Source organism: Microcebus murinus, chromosome 18, assembly GCF_040939455.1.
Source record: "Microcebus murinus isolate Inina chromosome 18, M.murinus_Inina_mat1.0, whole genome shotgun sequence".
Taxonomy (NCBI): Eukaryota; Metazoa; Chordata; class Mammalia; order Primates; family Cheirogaleidae; genus Microcebus; species Microcebus murinus.
The window spans coordinates 40,546,797-40,563,824 of record NC_134121.1 but is presented as its reverse complement, the minus strand read 5'-3'; the positions used below and the strand labels follow the sequence as shown (position 1 = coordinate 40,563,824).

Below are 17,028 nucleotides of genomic sequence, written 5' to 3'. Positions count from 1 at the left end.
TGTCTGAAGGTGGGAGGGAACCCAGGTGTCCTGCAACCTGTACATTCCCCTGTCACCAGAGTGAGGGGGAGCGTGGAGACATAGGGCGCAGATTCTGGCAGCTTGTCTCCTCGATTTCTAGGGACTGGGAAAGGGCTCAGGTGCAGGGCAGAAAGTTGCTGGGGGCTGGGAGGGAAGGCAGGGAAGGGAGGAAAAGCTAGCGTGCCCCAGCCCAGGCCCCTAGAGCTGCAGCCTCTGTCCAATGCCCCCCCAAAGGAGAGGACATGGGGGTGTGAGAGCTGGGGAGGGGCTGGGGAGCCCTGCCAACACGCATCCCTTTCCTTCTCTCAAGCAGGTCTGTGATCAGACACAGGGACACTTGCACTCATTACTCTGTGCAGACGGGGAGGGGGCACAAGGGCCTGAGAGAATGTGGGGACAAGGGGGTACGCATGTCTAGACTCCTGGAAAGATGGGGAGGGTGGGGCAACTTTTGCAGGAGCAAGGTGGAAGGAAGGCCTCTGTCAAGGCTGCAACAGACACACCTGGGGACCTACTCACTCTCCCCAGCACAGACCCCAAGCCGGACATGGCAGGGGGCAGGGAAGATGACTTCACAGAGCCCAAGCCATCCGGGGACATGTGTCTATATGCCAAGATACCAACGTCCAACATTCTCTCCAGCTGCGGCCCCTCTCCCCCCAGGGTTTCCCCAGCCAGAGCTACCAGGCCATGGAGACCCCCGCCCCTGTCCCGGGTCCCCATGCAGGCTGTGTCAGACAATCAGCTGAGGAGAGCAACGGCTCCTTTCAGAAGCTGGGGGTAGCGTGCGCAGGAGAGTGTATGTCGGGAGAAGCTGTCGCTAACAGAGGGGGTGTGTGTGGGTGAGTCAGCCGTGTTAATGAGAAACACCTCACCCAGCTGATTAGGACTAATGAAGAACAGAGGGAGTGGGGCTTTCACTCAGCGACCTCTTTGTAGGGTAGGGGGAGCAGGACAGCTCCCCCAGTCCCATCTCTCCCTCAGCAAGGACAAGAACACAGGAACTTTGGTGGCCACAGGAATAACTGACGCTAGACACAAGGATGAACCGTCAAGGGCAAGGAGCTCCTGAGTGGGGAGAGTGGGGCACGGCGTCTGGGCCAAGGCCAGGTACTGTGAGGAGAATGGAGTCCCCCAGCACCCTGCCCCATTCCTGTGCGTCCTCCACTTTCTTTATTTCCACTCCAGGCGCTGGTTGCCCAAATGCCTTTTGAGATCCAACCTCTATCTGCAGAGGGCTGAAGACTCCAGTCTGTGCCCTGCCCACCGGCAGCCTGGGCTTGAAGGCTCTGGCTTGAGGCACTTATTGGTTTGTGGCATTCGCCCGGCCATGCAGATGCCATGCGGCCCTGTGGCAATGACTCAAGGAGGCCGGCAGGGCTGAGGGCAGGAAGGGACTGGGTAGGGGAGGACCTGGGTGTCAGCTGGTGGGGACCCACCCTCCATGCCAATTTGGCCGAGGGCCGGGTCACCAGGCGCATCTCACAGATGTCCCAGTCGGCCATGAGTGTGGGCATGGAGGGAGGGATGGGAGGGGCTGAGGGGACAGGATGGGTGTCGGCCAGCACCTCCAACACCTCCTAATTTGCATTACCACTGACACCCTTCTTGACCAAAAAAATGGAGCCAGAAATAACAGGGGGGGAGGTGGTTCCCCTGGAGGGGACTTTGAGTCTCTCTTTCCTTACCCCCAATACTCCCACTGTGCGATGCGGGGCAGGTCAGCCCCACAGCTGGCCCCAGGGCAGGGGAAATGCAGCCACCGTTGCACATCCGCTCCCAGAATGGGAAGACACCCCATTCCAGCTTCTCACTCCCTCGGCCCCAAACACTCCAGCCCTGACTCTTCCCTACTTTGGAGCCTACTCCACCCTCCCTCCTCAGGGAACCCTCTCTCACTGGGGCCTTCCTGCAGCTGTGACAGCCCCAGCTCTGCCCAGCTGGGGAGTCGTCTCTGTCAATGTTCTCCAGTCTGCTTCCTGCCTCCCCATCAGATTGGGCATTTCCCAGGCCCAAGTTCCCAGCCTCCCTTGCCAATCTGGGAGCAGCTCAAGGGTCCATGGTACGTGGGAGACAGGCCAAACCTACAGCAGAAGAGCTCGCAGTTAGATCCTAGAGATGGCATGAGGCAAGTCAGGGACCGGTGGGACTGGGGCTGTGTGGTGGGGGTGAAGAGGGACCTTCCCCCACCCCCTGGGGACCCCCAGCTTTGTTAGAGGCCTCTGGCCCACCTTTACTTGGACGTAGTTTTCAAGTGTCAGGCCTCCCCTCATGAGATCCTTAAAGAAAAGGGTCAGGACTGTTCCAGGTCACCATTTCTATCCCCTGCCCCAGCGACTGCTGTACAAACCCTCACAGATGCCTTTGATGCTCAATTTATGTGCATTGAATTTACTTCTGTCCCAAGGAGGCTAGGGAACAGTGTGGCAGTCAGCGTGGAGGCAGAGTGGTGGGTGAGGAGAGGAGGCTCCCTCTCCCCAGGGGTCCCGACCTGCGGGTGAGCTGTGCGGGTGGAGGCGGGGCAGAGGGCCAGGCAGGGAAACCAGGTCGTGAGAGACAGCAAGAAGCTGTGAACACACTGTGGGAAGGAGCGAGCGGTGAGCTGAGAACTCCCTCACTCCTCCCTCCAGAGATGCTATTTTGGGGGAGAGAATATATGCAGCGTAGGGGGCAGGGTGGGGAGAAGGCCAGCCTCCGCGGGGTCAGCTGGGCCACCACTGCCTGCACTGTCCTGGGCATCTCCACTGGCCCCGGCTCCCCCAGCGCTTCCCGCCCCGCTGGGAAAGTCTTGTTCTCTTGAGTGTGAGAGCAGAAAGGAGCTGGGAGGTTTGGAGCTGGCCTCTTGGCGACCCCTTAGGGGCCCCTGAGGCCTCAGACCTAGGGAGAAGTTCATGTCCTTGGGATGAACACAGCTCAGCAGGCCCAAGCACTTCTTGCCCCCAACTCCGCACTTTGGTGCTCTGCAAGGACCCCCTTTAGCATCAGGTAGCCAGGAACTTTGCCGTTAAAAGAGGGCCAGGGCAGAGGCTGTGGCCAGGGCCGTGAGCACCGGAGAAGGCTGGACCCCTCCCCAGGGGAAGCCGGCTTGCTGCTGGGCCCGAGCAGGCTGCATGGGGATTGCTGTCAGGCAGAGCCCTTGCCTGGCACAAAGGGGAATTCTTGCACCCCAGCTCAACCCTCTGAAGGGCCCTGACTCATTTTGGGATGCAGGCTCCAATGCCCTGCGGGTTTCTGTGGTGGCTGGGGCAGGGGCGGGCAGGGTGTGTAGATAGAGAGGGCGCTGGGGATGAGCACGGACTTTTGTTTTCGTTTTTGGAGATGGGCTGTTTCTCTGCCTGAGAGTCCAGCTCCACATGAAGGGGCAGGTTGGCTGGGTGGGAAGAAGGCCCCACTTCTAGCCTGGGAGGTGCTGGGCATGGCTGCAGAAGTAGGAACCTTGGGTTAGACTTTGGGAAGCACTTCTTGTGAAGACACAGGGACACATTTCCAAAGATAAACTGAGAGAGCAGCTCCGCTGGGTGTTTCTCACAGCAGATCCCTCCTGCTTAAGGCTGGGGAGCTTGGTCTGGCTTTGGGGCAGTGTAGGATGGAGGCAGAGGACAGAGCAGAGGGACCCACTGAAGGTGGTGGCTTGGAAGGCTCCAGGCAGGAGGGATGAGGGTGGGTCTAGGCATCAGAACATGCATATCCCCAAGCCAGAGCATGGGGTAAGGGATCTGAGGTGGAAGGTTATGGGTAGGGTAAGAAAGTCCCTCTCACTGTCTTGTCATGCTTTTCTTCTGGCCTTGTGTCCCAGGGAGGGGAGGGGGGAGAAAGAGCAGCTCTGGGGAACAGCAGACTGGTCCTTCCACCTGTGCCTGGAGCAAGAGGCCTGTAGGACCCCTGGGAGGGAGCCCTGGGAAAGGTGACAGGCACTGGAGCCAAATCCCTGGGGCAGGGCAGCTTCAGGGGTTGGCAAGGGGCAGGGAGCCGTGTCATTCTAGCCAGGACACCCTGCTCTGGAGGGACGCCCAGTCCAGGCTTTCAGCCCAGAGGTGAGTAGTTGCACGGGGCTGATGGAAGGAGGATCTTACCCGCTGCCCCGCGCCCCTGCCTCCACCCCTTGGCCTTGTGGATGTCCCTGGAGCTGAACTCTCCCTTCCCCCAACAGGCAGCAAAAGCAAACTGGGGATGGGAGGCGAGGGGGAGGATCCGGAGATGGTGTGAAGGAGATAGTTCGCTCCGGCATGGGTCAGGGGCAAGGAAGAGGACAGTGCCCCCTGGTGCTGGCCTCTGTGGTGTGCCCAGCACACAGAACTCTCGTGGGGGATCAGCGAGCCCCTCAACTGCCTTGGCATCCCACTCCCGCCCAGACTGGCAGATGCTTATGCCTGAGGACAGAGGAAGGGCAGAGGTGGGACTTGGCACAGGGTGTCAGCACTACCGGAGTCCTCTGAGCTCAGGGATTTGTGTGTCTCTGGCCCCCTGCCAGAGGCGGGCACTGCCCGCCCTAGTCCCCCACAGTGGGCACAGGTGGGTCACCTCCCCACAGACAGTCAGGAAGATGTACTGTCACCACATTACCTTCAGACTCACCCTGTCACACTTCGCCCAGGATGCACAAAGCACGTGGACAGACCCAGGTAACACACATGCCCCTTCCCCCCCTACCAGGCTCTCGGGGACACACACCTGAAGAAACACACTCTTCCCAACACGTGTGACATGCACACACACAGTCTCACACAACCAGGAACAGAGTGCCACACAGGTGCGTTCCAAGTGCACGAAGACACACACATGGAGTCCCACATGCGTATGCAGTCATATATTCCTGGCTTTGAAGCTGACCCCATTATCCAGTGGTGTGCGAGTAAGTGTTTAACAACTGGCTCTTCAATTTAGGCTACCGCGGCACCCAGCATTGAGAAGAGACACACGTAATGGGCCTTTGCGAGCCAGCTCCAGTCCACCACTCTGTTGTCCTTTGTAGAAATCACATGATAAACTTTAAACGCAGCTGGGCAGCCCCCAGGAGGGCTGCACCTGGGCAGCAGTGACTCATCAGGGTGGCTTTTTTTTCCCCATGGGGTGCCTCTGCTTCCCTAGCTTCACTCGTCCCCCACTCCTGCTCAGACCCCACTTCCTGCCCCTCTCCTTCTCCTCCTCCTTCCCTGTCCCCCAGCGCTGCAAGCTGTGGCTGGTACTCAGGCACGTCTCCTTCACCCTTGCTTCCGCCTTTCTCTCCCTGCCGTGGCTGAGGCCACCAGGTGTGGAGGGTGGCAGGCCCATAGCTAATGCAGGCAGGCCTCCAGGAGGAGGAGGACAAGGCGATGCCACGTGTTGCCAAAATGCTACAACTTTCTGTGCCTGGGCTGCAGCTGACCTGTATCTGCCTCCTTGAGCTGAGCCCATCCCGGTTACTTTTTTCTTCTCCCTGGCGGTGAGGACAAGGGGTCTGGTTCATAGGAAAATGTGGGAAAGGGAGAGAATCTGCAGCTCGAGGGGTGGTGAGGGCAGGTGGTTAGAGCCCGTGCTGAGGGCGAGCGCCCTGCTTCTAGCCGTGCTCTGGGCACACCATGCCACCTCTCAGAGCTTCTGCTCCTCTGGCTGAAAAAAATGAAGGGACTGGACTAGGTGGTTTTAATTTCCTTCTCAGCTCTGACATTTGGTATTCTGTAGTTCTGAGACTCTTCTTAACTCTACTCAGCGGGAAGTTTCCCTCAGAGCTGAATCTTGATCTCTTTCCCTGCAGCTCGGGATAGAGGTGGACAGATGTGGTTTGGGGAGTACACATGGGAGACTCCAGCGGCCTCTGTTCGCTTCACTGTGGCTTCTAGATTATTCCTGCCACACACCACACACACACATGTAACGAGAGAGAGAAAGAGAGAGAGAAGGGGAGGGAGGAAGAGGAGAAAGAAGGAAGGGAAAGAGAAAAAGGAAGGAAGGAAAGGGATGGAAGGAAAGAAAATGACATGCAAGGAAAGAAAAGAAAAGAAACAAGTAAAGCAAAGCAAAGAGTCTTATCCTAGGTAGGGAAAGCAGCCAGCCTACCCAGTGGAGTAGCCAGGGGTCCACAGAGGGGCTGGGAGAGAGAAGTGTTTCTAGCTGTTATAAACCCTGTCCATGCGAATCAGAGAGGTGGGTGCAATTCTAGGTCTTTCTGAGCCTTGGGCTGAGTGCCAGGGCAGAGTGCCTAGGCAGAGGCTGGGATCCGGGAGACAGTCCACCCCTCTGCCCAGGGCCTCCTGCTGCTGCTTCGTTGCCCCTTCTGAAAACAACTGCAACCACAAAATTGGCTTGTGGTTGGGTGAATATCAGTCACTGCTATTCAGCTTGGCTTCCTAGGATGACTAAGGGGGTTGGAAGCCCCTCCCATTAGCCCCCCACACTTTCAGAGGAGCCAGAGGCCAAGATGGAAAGTGGTTTTCTTTGGAGGCTTTTGCTACAGTTTGAGCTGTCAGGTGGCAGGGCCTGCAGGCACTATGTCCCGGCATGTCTGCTGGCGCAGGGGGTGGGGGTCGCCAAGGTGGAAGTGGCATTATCCCTGGGCTTCCTCACCCAACCTCTTGAAGTAGGAAGGGGCTGGGACAGAGGACACCTGGGTCAGCAGAAGAGTCTCCTCCCCATCTCCTTCCAGCTGTAGTTCTCAAGGGAGCCGAGTGAGCTGCTGCTGAGGGCAGGACCTGGCTCCGGGGCTCCCCTGGGCAGGGCCTGGGTATCTGCCAGGCAGCCCAGCTGGTGCTTGAGCCCACGGAGAATGCTGGAACTGCTGATGAAAGAAAGGAATCCCATTCCTGATTCCCCCTGGGGTTAGAAAACTTGCAGTCTGGGACCTGGGACGCGGGAGGTGGGCTCTGCCTGGCTAAGTGTTCCCTTCCGGTGACTTGAGCCCGTCTTGCCCTCAATAAGACCCCCTCTCCAGATGAAAGACTAGGAGTGTCTCAGCACTGACCTTGCGTGTATCCATGATGCCAGTGAAGAAGGGGGAAAGGCCACTGCGAGTCCCCATCATCACACTTCCCTCCTGTCCCCAAGGCCCTGCCCGGCCCAGCACTGCCCCTGGCTCTCTTTCTGACTGACCATGGTCTCAGTTTCTCTCTCCCTCTCTCCCTCCCCGGCTATTTCTGTTTTAGCTCCCTCATTCTCTCCCCCCTCCCCCAGGCTCTGCAGATTGCTGACTCTGGCCACTCCCTCCCCAGGATTCAATTTCTCCAAGGCTGAGACCCTCCTCCAGGGCTTAGGGGTGGGTTCTGAAGTCCCTTGGAGCTTCCGAACTGGTGGGAAGGTGGAGGGTTTGCCTGGCCTGTGACCTGCCCCCACCAGCTCCTGCCGGGAGGAAACACGGCTGAGTCTTCTGAGATGCTAAGTGCCCGGCTCCTCTGGACTCCACAAGACATAGGCTTCTCACTTCAGGCACCCGAGGGAACCTGCTTAATGCCGGGGACACAAGTGGGGGACAAAAGTGGGGGAGAGGATGCTCGCCAGATCTGTGACTCTGGGAGGGATGGAGAGCTTGTGTGGACATAAGAGGTGCGAAGGACATATGTGTGGGAAAAGTTTGTGTCACTCATAGGCACCCTAGAGACATGACACCTTTCTCCTCCACCCCCACCCTCACCCTCGGGGGCTGAGGGAGCCACCCCCATGTATCACCCCCACACGTGTGTCAAGTGCACACACGTGCACACGTGCCAGGGCCGGTGGAACAGGATGGGGGAGCTGGGCTGAAGAGGGGGAGGGGAGAGGGACAGGAAAGCAGGGCAGCCCCACCCCCACCCCGTGCTGGTGCCCACCGAGTACCGCCTCCCCGTGGCTGGTGAGGTCTCTGCCCCCTTGACTTTTCCCAGCTTCGAGGAAACACCTCCCTTTAGGGGAAAGCGAGATGGTGAGGTGAAGCAGGGGAAGCACTGACTCTCGGCGGAGGCATGAGCCTGATTTTCCAGTCCGGGGCGGGGCGGAGGGAGATGGCACTGGGGACGCCTGGGCGATGGGGCCTGACTCAGAGCCAGAACCACAGGGCTCTGCTGCACTGTCGTCGGGGAACAAGAAGCCACCCCGTTTATAAGAAACTGCAATTCATCTCTACCCTCTTCCACCCCTCTGCAAGGGATCAAGGTTAGACTTGAAGAAGAACTTACAGCCTGGGGCAAGGAAGGGACTCTCCTTCAGATTATTTTATTGGAAGTCTGCCGTGGGTTTGTTTAATAACAGTATGTTCCAGGGGTTTAGATCTTCAGAAGAGTCTGGGGCCCCTGATGTCCTCGTATGTTGTCAAGGAAAGCCTCCTCCTTGCTCTCAGCCCAGAACAGGAGCTCTTAAGCCCCAGATGCTGTCCTGTGGCCCCTGCCGAGGCTGCAGCAGGGGCATACAGGGGTCCCCAGATTCATAGGCAGTCACATGGAGGGGAGGGGAGCAGCTGGTGGCTTCAGCTGACTCTGGAGCCCCCCTCTTGGCCACTGGCTCACAGGTACCCAAGAAACAAGAGGGAGAGAGAGTGCAGGTTCTATTATCAGGAGGGCAGAGCTGAAGGTGTGATGAACTTGGGCGTGGGCAGAAAGAGGGCAGCAGCACCACCTGGCAGGGAGCGTGCCAAGTGGCATCTCCTTCCCGCTTCCAGGAGCTGCCAGGCCCCCTCCCCACTCGGACAGAAGCACCTAAGGGCCTGGGTGCCGGGCAGTGGGCTCTGCTGCCAGGGCACGGAGTTCAGAGAAGTGAAGAACCCCCCTGCCTCCCACCCTGCATCTGGAAACCAGGACTCCTGGATCCTTCCAGTCCCCACCCATCTTCCTCCACGGCCACCATGCCTGGCCTACCTTGGGTGTGGGACTGAGCCAGTCCCTGTCCCTTCAATCCCCAAGCCCTGCTGCCCATAACTCCTGCCCCATCAGTGGGATGGGATTTCCTGAGTAACAGGGTCCAGTTCTGCAGGGTCATGCGACAGAAAGGACACACAGAGAGGTAAGAAGAGGAGACCTGGGTTGAGGTGAGGGATGATGTTGGGACACCAGGAATGATGTCTCCAAATCAGGGGAACACTCACCAGGTGACATGAGGAGGCGCACCTTTCTCCAGAGGGCATGAGGGGAAGGACTGTGACCAGGGTTGAGTCGGACACGACACCCTACAAGGAGAGAGGCCCAGCAGATATAAGTAACTGAGAGCCTGGGAGAGTCGTGTCACCCACTGAGCATCAGTTTCTCATCCGTAAAACGGGAATAATAGTAGTGTCCTCTTCGTGCAGATGAGGGAGGCTCAAACGAGGGCCATGCATGGTACAAGCATAATAGCTCCTCAGGAGGGCACCAGCTGTGTGACCTTGACAAGGTATTTAACTTCTCTATACCTCAGTTTCCTTGTCTGTAAAATGGGAACGGTGGTCCCTGTCCAGTCGCCCACACACCATTGCGAAGTCTAAGGAAATCAAGGGTAAGAGTTGCCAGGGGTGTTCTCTGGTCTCAGCTTCCCCACGGCCCCCAGCAGCGGTGGGAGGAGGGGCGGTCAGGAAGAACTGGGGTTTTTCTAGTTTCCAAACTCACTGAGGTTGAGCAAAAGTACAAGCTAGACTGGGCAATGTGTCCAGAGTCGTGGGAGTTGGGGAGTGCTGGGACACAGCCCATTCATGGGGCCCTGAGCCCTGGTTGGTGGCCCCAGGTCAGAGTGTGTGTGCGCGTGTGTGTGAGAGAGATACAAGGTGATGGGTCCAGATCTCCATTCCCAGTTGCTAAGGACTCGCCTGACGGTAACCATCCCTCCCCAACCCACAGAATGTCAGGTTCTGGTGCCAGCGACTGGAAAGAAATGGACACAGGCATGGGGAGGGGGTGATGGTGGGAGTCACACCAGCTTTATGTTCCCTGTGGCCAGAGCTATGGTCCAGGGGCCTTCTCTGGGCCCTGTGCAGAGCGCCAGCTGCCCGTGGCCCTGGTGGGAGGAGGCTGGCTGGACGCCTTCTGACACTTCCTGGCTAACTGGGGGCCCGAGCAGTAGACAGCAGGCTCCCAGGGAAATCTCAGATGTGAGTGTCAGAGCGGATCTGTGTCTGGGGTGGTAAGTGGGGTTAAACTCAAGGTCAGACCTAGCCAATCCATTTTCGCGCCAACATGGCCTTGGGTGCCCTTCATGGCAGTGGCTGGGACCCAGGTGCCCACTCAGCTGGAGACAGCACTGCTGGGAGCCCAGTGCCTGGCTTGTCCTTCTGCTCTGGACACTGGTTGCTTGCCTGCTTTCTGCTGTGCCTGGGATTTATAAGGAAGGGCGCTGTGGCATGTGGATCCCAGGCCTCCGTCCCACTCCCGAATTTCAGGTGCTAATCTCTCTGTGAGTTCCAGTGATCTCAGAAAAGGAAATGGGATTGAGCTGCAGTACCAGGGGTTGTGGGAAGACAGCTGAAAGAATGTTCCAGTCTTAAGTAGATGGGGTTTGAGGTGGCTGTAAACTGCCCAAATGGGTGGGGGGCCAGGGGAGATACTACCAGGCATCTCAGATTTCTGGACAATCTAGACACAGTCAGTTAGCCTCCAGCTACTAAGTGCTTAGAGGCATCACCCTGTCTCAGGCTCCTGGGTCTCTTACCTCATTCCTCCTCACCCTCTGCCTTCCCAGGTCACTGTCATTTTTGTGATTTATGGCAGGAGATGGGAAGGCAGGAAAAGAGGGAAGGAGGTAAAAGGAAGCCCTGAGAACAAGCTGGAGGGCCAAAGTGGACCACCAAGCCAGACACAGAGTTGGCAAGATGACAGACAAGGGGGATGGAGTGACAGGTAAATTTGTTTAGATGGGCAAGAAATGTAGGATAGGAACTAATCGATCAACAACTATGTGCACATATAGAAATAACATACATCGGAAATCAAGCAGGAGGGAGTGGGGTGGAGGAGATGGGTAAATTCACACCTAACGGGTGCAGTGCACACTATCTGGGGGATGGGCACGCTTAGAACTTTGACTCAAACAGTACAAAAGCAATTTATGTAGCCAAAACATTTGTACCCCCATAATATTCTAAAATTTAAAAAAATGAAAGAAAGAAATGTAGAATAAGTCAGCAAGCTGCCTTTGCTGCAGGAGAGCTCAAGGCTAGAAGGTAAGAAGGGCTTCCAGATGGGGCAACAGTCTCAGTGTTTCTGGAATGTGTATGTTGTGGGTGGAGAGGGTGAGCAGAGGAAGAGCTGCATGGCCTGCCTTTGAGGAGGAAGATGGCACAACAGGAAGGCCAGAGCCAGAGGTAGACTGCAAGTAGCATTCCAAAGTGTCCCCATCAGACAGGGCTGAGGGAGGCAGAGGGCCAGCTGCTGGGCCAGCAGCCTTCCTGTCCCTACTCCCAGCTCACCCGCCCCCTGCAAACATTCCTCAGCGCCCCCACCCCACTTCGGTCCACAGCCCTGGGGAAGCTACATGGCGTTCTCACCACGGACCCAGTGCCGGCTGTGGCTTCTTCCCTCTGACCTATTTTTTAATCATCTGATGGGATTTTTCCCCCCAACCAAAGTCCTGGCCCCCTGGGCCCGTCAGCTCCACCGCGTGTCAAAACCACCCCTGTCACTTTGCGTTGGTTTCTCAGTCCAGCCAGCCCCTCCCCGTAGGGCCTGAGAGCGCTGGCTAATTACCCGGCTGCCGAGGGCCCCCACTCCTGCCCCTGCACCCCCAGCTCCAACAGAGGGGCCCTGGATGACTGCTGGGAGAAGCTGGGCCTCCTCACCCTCCCACTGCTTGGCAGGAAGTCCTTCCTGCAGTCTAACCTCCATGCTTCCCTCTGTCCTGATCCTGGCGGTGCTGAATCACAGACACAGAGGCTGTTGGTACTAGAAGGGACTTTGAGACACCTCCTTGAGGGACAGAAAGGGACAACCAGTCTTCTGCCCTGGGTTTAGGGATGTCTTCTGTCACCCTGGCTCTCTCGCAGAATTCTAGGGGATGGTCTTTGCCAGCTGTTTCCTTTTACAGAGCAGAAAACTGAGACAGAGAGCGGGAGGGGTCCGGCCCAAGGTCCTCTGGGCTAGTGGGGGAGCCAGGATGAGAACCCAGAGCTCCCGTCTTTCCATCTGCTTCCTGGTCTTCCCCACGCTCCCTCTGTTTCTGTTTCTGTGAGACGCTGCCCCTACCCTGGCCTGGTATGTCCCCTGCCCTCTCACCCCTGCCCTTTGGCCTGGTAGAGCTCCGTCCTGGTGTCTCAGGGCTGGCTGGCCTGCATCAGGCACCATTGAGGGGTGGGGCTCGGTGCCTTCGTCTCCTCCGCTCTCTTCCTTGTCATCCACCCCTGGTTAAGCCCATGAGTCGCCCCGTCTCGCCCTACCCTGCAGCGTTAGCCAGGCGGATGAGCCAGAGGGCCCTCGGCCAGGGACAGGCCAGCCAGAGCAACCCCAGATGGGGCAGTATTCATGGCGAGAGCTGGACAGCCCCGAGACACTGACAGACGTGTCACACAGAGACAGACACAAACGCACGATGGAGACTTCAGCAGGTTCAGAGACCCAGAGAGCACAGACTGGCCCAAAGACAGGTACAGAGCCACACTCAGGACACACAGAGCTTTCACAGGTCCCAGAGGTAGAACCGGATGTGAAGAGGACACACTGAGACAGGGCAGCACACAGGGACCCCGAGACGCAGAGTCAGACAGCAGCAGAGAAATGTGGGGACTCTGGGAGATTCGGGCACACAGGGGAAGTCAGAGAGAGAGGGGCCAAGCAGGGTTGCCTTGCTGTCCCATGACGGGAGGCCCTGGGGGTGGCTTGCGATGACGAGGAGCAAGGAGGAGCCTGGCGCATAGGGGTTAACCCCTCAGCCTGTCCCTGCCCCTCCAGTCCCTTCCCTGACTCTTCTCTTCCCTCCCTCCTCCCCTAGCTCTACCCAGGCCCTGGGCCTTCCCCCCACCCCCACTCCTGGTAACCAGACCCTGCTTCCTGCCTGAGATTAAAGGCCTGTCTGCTGAGATTCCCCAGGAAGGGTGGGGGCCTCCCTGAAGCTCGGCCTTGGCCTTGCCCATCCGTACCCTGGCATGTCCCCTATTATAGAGTAGCTCACAGCCCAACATCTTAATGGCCCTCCAGGAGAGCACAGGAACCCTAGGCTGGGAGCACAGTGGGGTGCCGTGCATGTGTGGGGGTGGGAGTGGGTCTTGTGAAGAGCTGGGCTCCAGCTGCGAGTGGCCAGAGATGGAGGGAGGATGGAGAATTGGAGACAGGATGCCCATGGAGGAGGACTGAAAGCCAGAAGGACCAGGCCTGGCTGGAGCCCAAGGTAAGGACTGATCAGCCTTGAGGGGTGTGAGGTGTGGGGAAGGGTGACCCAGCCTGGGGATGACAGCCTGGAGCCCTTGACCTTGGGGTGAGCCCTACATTTTGTGTTCACACTGACCATCTGGTGTTGGGTGCTGGGGACTCGGAACTCCTGCAGCTGTCACGGGGAGTGGGGGGAGAGGGTTCTACAGGTGCTTGTCCCTCCCCTTCCCTCCTCCCTGGCTGTTAATCTGATAGTTCCGGCCATGCTCTCTGAAGGACTGGCACTCTGGGGTGGGGGTGGGGTCAGGGAGGGTGTGGGGTGGGCAGAGTCAGATGCCCAAGGAGCTCTGGGAGGCTGGATGTGGGACAAGAGCAGGGGGTGGGGCTGTAGGGACTGGGTCACAGAGATTTCTCTATCACACCTTTGTGTACAGTGTGCGTGCACACAAGTGGGCGATGGTGTGTATGCACACGCATGGGCGATGGTGTGTGTGCACACGAGTGGGCGATGGTGTGTGTGCACACGCATGGGCGATGGTGTGTGTGCACACGCGTGGGCAATGGTGTGTGTGCGTGTGCAGGCTGGGGTGTTGTGAGTCCACACCCAGGGGGCAAGTGGGCTGAGGGGCTTGAGAACTCTGGCTCTTGGGGTAACCTTGCTGGGAGCTCTTTGGGGACAAGGACCTACCCTAATTTACCTTTGTGACCCTGGAGTCCCCAGAGTCTGGCTAATCTCAACCCTCAGTACCCAAGTCTCCAGGAAATGGTGTCTGGGCATCAGGAGGGGAAGCCTGCCCCTTTCTGAGATGGCAGTCCTACAAACTGGGGCTCTCTTTTGGCCCCAGGCCCTTTGTGGAGGCTGGTGATGGATTTGAAGGCCACTCTGGATGAGCCACTAAACCAGAGGGAAGAAAGAGAAGATGCAGGTACCTTGGAGAAGAGGAGAAAGGGAGTGGTTAGCACAGTCTGCGCCTCTGTTCCCCTTAGCTTGTACCCTACAGACCTGGTGAGTCTGTAGGGCAGAAGGTCTGATAGCTCCAAGTACTGACAAAGAAACCAGAGAAGTTAAGATACTAAAACAGGTCACACAGCCAGTGAGGGATGGAATTGAGGTTCCAACCCAACTACTAAGTCCTCCCACCCCATTTCCCTCTGGCCCCACTCCAGCACCCCAGCCCTCCACCTCTGTAGACGCCCCTCTCTCCTGCCCATCTCCTTCTCTTCTCTTTTCTTGCATCCTCTTCTCGCAGGCTGCCCTGACACTTTCTCACTGTGTCACATCTGGGTCTCTGACTTTGAGGTCCCTGTCCCCTTCCAGCTCCAAATCTCTCTTTTAGAAATGCACCCTCGCCAGGCACGGTGGCTCACGCCTGTAATCCTAGCACTTTGGGAGGCCGAGACGGGCGGATTGCTCAAGGTCAGGAGTTCGAAACCAGCCTGAGCGAGACCCCGTCTCTACCAAAAATAGAAAGAAATTAATTGGCCAACTAAAAAAATATATATACAAAAAATTAGCCGGGCATGGTGGCGCATGCCTGTAGTCCCAGCTACTAGGGAGGCTGAGGCAGCAGGATTGCTGAGCCCAGGAGTTTGAGGTTGCTGTGAGCTAGGATGACGCCACGGCACTCACTCTAGCCTGGGCAACAAAGTGAGACTCTGTCTCAAAAAAAAAGAAATGCACCCTCAGCCTCGCACTTTGCTCTCTTTCCTTTCATGCTTCTTCCCCACCTCGCTGCCCACCTCTCTTTCACCATCTACTCTCTCACCACCTCCAGGGCTCTGCCCAGTGGGCGGAGGGCAGAAGCCCCCGGGTCCTGGTGCTGCGCTGTGCTCTGACTTTCCACCAACAGCCGCCCGGCCCTGCTCCCCCGTATCCCTGCTTCTCAGCCCGCACCGAGCCCGTCTGGGTTCCTGGGGGGCTCAGCACTCCACACATTTTTGGGAGAGGCCCCACGTGGCTGGTAGGTTCTTGGGTGAGGAATCATCTGGTCCTGGAGCTTTGAGGAGGAAATCTCCGTGCTGTCGCTGCCATCCCCAGGCGTTAAACCTCCTCCCACACCGCTTGGGGCACACACACAGCATCTCAGGGCACAGTGACTGTCAGGCTGGGACAGACCTGGAGGTGGGAGAGCAAAATGCAATGGGGCTGAGAGTGGGATGTGTAGACCCACTCCCTGGAGTCCTTAAACGAACAGGTTGTGGAGACCCACCACAGGCCCAGGAATCAGAATCTCTAGAGGCAAGTCCTAGAAATCCATCCACATTGTCGCAGCTTCCTGGCACAGTTTGCAGCCCACAGGTGTAGCAGGTGCTGCATGAGCTCTGGGGAGCCTCTCTGAGCGTGAGCTTGATGGGAAACAACTTGAAAGGAAGCCTTGAATACTGCAGAGGACAACAGCGTGGAGAGAACCAGCATCTAGGCCGGGCAGTTAGGGGCGATTATGTTTTCTGTCTTCCAAACCTTTTCTGATGTGATCATATGATTGACTTTTCATTCATTATTATGATTCTCCCTCACTCTTGTGGGAAGAGCACTGGGCCAGGAGGTGAGAGATCTGGGTTCCAGACCCAGCTCTGGCACAAATAGGGTGAGTGTTTGGTAAGTTATTTTGTTTCCCATGTTATCATCCAGCCTGCCTCAGAAAACGTGATGTTGGTTGGAGGCCTTGTCTCTCCCATCCCGCACACAGGGTGGGCCCTGTGTGTGTCACTCCCGCCTCACCAGGGCCAGCCTTGTGGGTGCTCCCATATTGATGGGATGGGAGAAGGGCCAGGAAGGGCAGTCTCAGGGGATCCCAGGGGGTCTCAGCTCCATGCTCCTCTTTTCCCACCTTTCCAGCCCTGGAGCCTGGGAGGGGAGTGAGATGGCAGCTGGAGGAGAAGGTGTCACTGCCAGGGTTCTTCTTCTCACCCAAGCTGGCAGAGGGGCGGGACTGGCAGTGGTGACACCAGGGCCACTCAGCCCCCGCTTTTCACAAGTACTTTCTTTTTTGGGTGGAAGAAGTTGAAGGGAGGGGGAGAGGAATCTGCGGTTCAGGAGCCAGGCTGTAAGGGCCTGTAACAGCCCATCAGGTTATAGAGAGGTAGCTCCCAGCCTCCCTCTCTCTCCAAACGCATGTCCCTAGGGCCACCTGATTCTGACATTCATCATCCTGTCTGCCCTGGAAAGCTGGTGGGAGCTCAGGCCATCCTGTTCAGAGGCAGAGGGATGGATCACTTGACCTGAGGATTAGTGCCAAAAAGAGGAGGGGGGGAGAGGGAGGAACAAGACTCCATTTGGCCTTCTGTAGCCAAGCACTCAGCTGAAATGTTTTCCCAAAGAGGTGTCAGCCATTCAAGACTCTCATGTCTCCTGCGGGAAATTAGTCACTCAGGAGGGTCTTTCTGAAAGCTCTCATGTTTCCCAAAAAGTAGCCAATGGTCCCCAGGTCACCCTCTGTTTCAGTCAGTGCTGCCCCACTTTGAACATGAAGCAGAAACTTCCTCCTTCCTCAAGGCATGGGACAATGGCGGGTAAGGGGAGGAGGCCAGTCCTGGGTTTCTGGTACTGTCACCTAACTGGTCTCCATCCTCAGGGGATGCACTGATTCTCTCTCCCCCCCACCCTCCCTGGGTCATGCCCGCCTCCTGGGGTCCCCAGCTTCGCCTTCGCCTGCCAACCTGCCTCTTGGTTCAGCTCTAGTTGGGAGCAGAGAGTCCCCATGGGCCCCTAAGGGTGCAGCCCTGTTGGGCTGGGACAGAAATGTAGAGCTGAGGCTAGTCCCCAGGGGAGAACTGGGGAGGGCTGGGACAGGGCAGGGAG

The 17,028-nt window shown here is 57.6% G+C and overlaps 1 long non-coding RNA gene across 1 annotated transcript; it reads right to left on the bottom strand.

Moving 5' to 3' along the window:
* Nucleotides 1-8,175: 8,175 nt before the first annotated feature.
* Nucleotides 8,176-11,797, bottom strand: LOC142861871 (uncharacterized). The gene is made up of 3 exons (XR_012912976.1): nucleotides 11,745-11,797; nucleotides 9,047-9,127; nucleotides 8,176-8,462 (listed from the first exon to the last, which is right to left on the bottom strand). It is a non-coding gene; the product is annotated as an uncharacterized LOC142861871 (long non-coding RNA).
* Nucleotides 11,798-17,028: the final 5,231 nt, after the last annotated feature.